The sequence below is a fragment of the Macaca thibetana genome, chromosome 17 (genome assembly GCF_024542745.1).
Source record: "Macaca thibetana thibetana isolate TM-01 chromosome 17, ASM2454274v1, whole genome shotgun sequence".
NCBI lineage: Eukaryota > Metazoa > Chordata > Mammalia > Primates > Cercopithecidae > Macaca > Macaca thibetana.
In genome coordinates, this window is record NC_065594.1 from 69,870,182 (window position 1) to 69,874,867 (window position 4,686).

Genomic DNA, 4,686 nt, shown 5'->3' on the forward strand with positions numbered 1-4,686 from the left:
TGTCTCATTTTTTAATTATTTGAAATCCAAATTAATACCTGTTCTTAGTTTCCATGGGAAGCCTAACTAAGATATATATTAATATGCATTTTTAATTGAGAATTGCTCTGGATTTGAGCTGAAGTAGATATACTAAAGAGATTGGTACTGAGATTTCAGAAAATGTGTAATTCACAATGTCTGTATTGTATTTCTCAGGGTGGCATGAAGAAGCAGAAGGCCTGAATGATTCAACAGGTCACCCAAGTAATGTGGAGATATGCAGTGGTAGGCTGATAGCCTAGGGATGGCAGAACTAGATGTGCTCCAGCAACTAGCAAAAAAAGAGGAAGTATGCCATATTCTGAATAATGCTGAAATTCTCATCTATTGAGTTCTACCTTTCTTTGAAAGCCTACTACTTAGAATAGACTAAAGGTGGTGGTGTTCTAATGAGCTAGAATTTGTTAATTAAGTGGGGAGTTTTTCGACACCAACTCTCCAATGTGGCCATTGAAAGGATGGAAGCATATGAGCTATGGAGAAAAGTCACTGCAACATACAGACTTTGCAGAGCAGCAAAATCAAAAGTAATCCAAGCAGCTTATTCAGAATCAGAAAAGATAGGAGAATTAGGCACCTCAATGAGCTGACTCAGAAACAGGCAAAAATTGTAACTCTTTTCTCTAAATATTCTAGGAAGGGAAGAATCCTTGAAAGTCTGTGATTTCTTATACCTAAGGGAATGTGTATCAGGAGAGAGGTGATGGTGGTGGTTGAGGTTGACAGGAGACAGATGCTTAGATTAAAGCCGTTTTCCTTGAAATCCATTATCAACAGATACAAAAATGCCACTTTTAAGATTGTCTGTTTCATGTTGGGGCCAGTCCTCCTCTTTAGTCAAAGTTTGTACCCCTGGGCTGTATGTGCTGACAGTTGTCACACCCACCGCTGATCCAAACAATGTCTGGAAGAGCTCAATTTAATTCTGTAATTGCAGCAGAAAGAAAAAGATGAAAAACATAGAAAATGCTTGGTGCCATTTGCCAATTTATGGAACTACTCTGCTATAATATCTACTGTTCAAGCAAATACTAATCATCTATGTATCTGAGTACTAACTTAAAGAAATGTACTCTTAAGTTTCTGATAAAACCGTTATGAGCACATGTCACATTCTTCTGCTTGACTTTATGTCACATCTCTTCCTTTCCCATTATATTTTGACTCAGACCCATTCTTCTCCCTCAAGGCAGAGGATCAGCCTGACCTATTTTATTTAATTGCCATTTGGATTTCAGGGGATTTTTCATTTTGAAAAGTAGAATTTTTCTAACTGAAGGTATTTCAGTTAAATGTACTTTGAAAATTAAACAATTGAGGTGAACTAGTTATATAATGAGTTCCACTAAACAAATTCTGATATGAAAAACAAGCAAAAGTGAAAAAAGAATTTTCATCATGTATCACAATCTAAGCAGTTTCAATAAAGCTAATTAAAAATCTTTCTCATTTTCACAGTGGGTAATAGTTTCAATCATGACTCTAATAACTCTTTCAAAAAATTATTAAACTGTAAATGTGTTTTTATACCGTGTATCAATTTTCAGGTTGAGTTAGATACAAAAGTGTATGATTTTAAAGTAAAAAGTTAATTGCTCATCGAATGAGTCATAGTAGAATCATTAACACACAGCCTCTTTTAGATTAAAGTATATTCAAATATTATAGTTTTAAGGAGAATTTTGAATACCTATACAGGATGCTAAATTAGATGTGTTTTATTTTTGTTGTAGGGATATCAGATTCTTACATGTGTTATATGCCACTACCACGCCATGGCCACTGTGCACTGAACATGAACTCAGGTAAACACTGAGAGGTGGAAACCTCTAAGCACATGCTCCCTGGGTTGTGTTGATTTAGCCTTCGTTGCTCTCAAATTCTCATTTTAGAACAAAACTTCCTTGTTCATTAATTGTGAGCAGAACTTCCCAGTGCTTCCTCTGAGTTGGTTGTTTTTACTCTGTGCTTCAGTTTCTAACCTCTGATAATCCAAACTCTGGTGATATTATGAAGGTTTAATAGTAATAGTTTAATAGTTAGGACATTTCTAAATTTTCAGAAGATTCTTTCTTATATTGTGCTGAAATAGCTCACACACAGTAGCTACTCTTCTCTTTTCTATCCCTAGTGTTGTACTTTAACGCACTCATTCATTTCAAATGTATTTATCAAAGATGAACTCTATACTAGGTGCTGTTTAAAGAACAACATCAAATACTGACAGAGAACATTACTACGTGTCATCTTTTCGAGTATTTCCTATTTTTTCATGTTAAAGTTGAAAGTGTTTGCCAACCATATTCTATTGATTTTATCTCTTAAACATCACTAATTCATGTGTTTATTTATCTTCACCTCCACAGTCTTAGTGAAAGCTTTCTGGTTATTCTTGTTTATACATAAGGTTCTCTAATTATCCATTCAATAAGGAAAGTAATCCCTAGAATTTGCAAAGCTGATAAATTTTCTCCCTGGTTAGCCTCTATAAACAGATTTTCTTTGTAGCACAAATATAAGCTATAACTTTTATAAAATGTTGTACAAATAATCTGCTTGTTCTGACCCTTGCTTACATTTTCAACATCAATTTCCACTACTCTCCCTTCGGGCATACCACTCTTCATTCAGATATGAAGCATTCTGATCTGTTTCCTGCCTCCAGGTCTTTGCACATGCACTTTCTCTCTCTGGTTTTTCACTTCATCCTACTCTCTTCTGGGAAAACTACTCACCATTTCTCAGGAATGATCTGAAAAAAAGCTGACTCAAACCATCCCATGGCAGAAATTGCTAGCTGTTTACCAAAATCCATTCACTCTTTGGAACTATTTGCCAGACATGTAACTGAGTGAAACCGAAATGGAAGGGATGCGTGTTACTATAGGGAAAAGGCTTTTATGAACTAGTGTGTCTCTTACAGCTCTCATTTTCCTCTCCCTGGATTCATGTGAAAACAAGGCCCAGTAGAATTGCAGAATCACTTGGAAACCGGATCAGTGAGACCTGACTGAATGGAGGAAAGCCACACCTTAAAGAGTACATCTTCCATGGACAACCAAGCAAGTTTAGTGCTACAGTTTTTTATGATCTTCCGTTGCCTATTTTCATTTCTTATCGATTTTAAATATCCATAATTGACATTATTATTGCCAAGCACAGTTGAAGACAGAACAGAAAAATAAACAGAGTCACAAGACTTGTGTTATGCTTATGGAGGGGTAAAACATAAACAAACCAACACATATTTACCATTACTGGTATAAAAAGAGAAGAATAAGGTGATTAAGAAAGCTAATTACAGAGGTAATGTTACCAAAATTGGCAAAATGGGAAAGTCCAGAGCTCAGTCCCTCCTCAAATGTAATTAATGAACTGGCAAGAATCAACAGAAGTGACTTTCCAGAACACTGGAATCTATTTGAAACCTTACCACAAACAGGGGATGTCTTGAAAACAGAAGCTGTTGCTTTGTGCACTGTCCTGGTTTAAATAGCCTGACTACCAAACTCCACGCACAAGGTTGATAGCAGCAGTGAGGATGGCAGCTGGAATTCTATTTCCTCAACCAGTGCCAGAGGAAGCAGACTCTTTTTTTTGTTTGTTTTTAATTATACTTTAAGTTCTAGGTTACGTGTGCACATTGTGCAGGTTTGTTACATAGGTATACATGTGCCATGTTGGTTTGCTACATGCATCAACTCGTCATTTACATTAGTTATGTCTCCTAATGCTATCCCTCCCCCAGGCCCCCACTCCCTGACAGGCCCTGGTGTGTGATGTTCCCCACCCTGTGTCCAAGTGTTCTCATTGTTCTCACCCACCAATGAGTGAGAACATGTGGTATTTGGTTTTCTGTCCTTGTGGTAGTTTACTGAGAATGATGGTTTCCAGTTTCATCCATGTACCTGCAAAGGATATGTACTCATTCTTTCTTATGGCTGCATAGTATTCCATGCAGTATTCCATCCATGGTGTATATATGTCATAATTTCTTAATCCAGGAAATAGACCATATTCTGAAAGAATTGTACTTGAAGCGTCAGTCTGCCTGGTGACTCCTCAAATCCATGTGCAAAGTCCTCCCTTTGCTTTGCCTGACATGGAGTCCTCCCAGGGCTGGACAACTTTCTGGGCAGCTATGGCTAAAAACTTTGAAAGATACAGGTATTGGCCTCACCAGCCTGGGGCAAGAAACATCATTTTTTTATTTTCAGAATTATATTGGCTATTCAAGTTTATTTTCATTTCCATGTACATTTTGAACCAACTTATTGATTTTGGCCAAAATACTGATAGGATTTTAGGGAAATTGTGTTAAATCTTTACATCATTTATGGAAAAATTGACAGTGTTGCTTCTCATAATGACAATGGTGTATAGCTCCTTTTATTTAAATCTCCTTTAATTTGCTTTATTGTCCTATTATAGTTTTTAGTATGAAGCTCTTGAACACATTCTGTTGGATTTGTACCTATATAGTTCATTTTGTATTACCTTTTTTTTTTTTTTGAGATGGAGTCTCACTCTGTCGCCCAGGCTTTATTTTATTATCTTTTTTTTACCTTTACATACTTTAAAAAATAAAAACAATAACACTATACCTTGTTGTCCTCCGTATTTGTTGCCCTTTCACTTTCTATT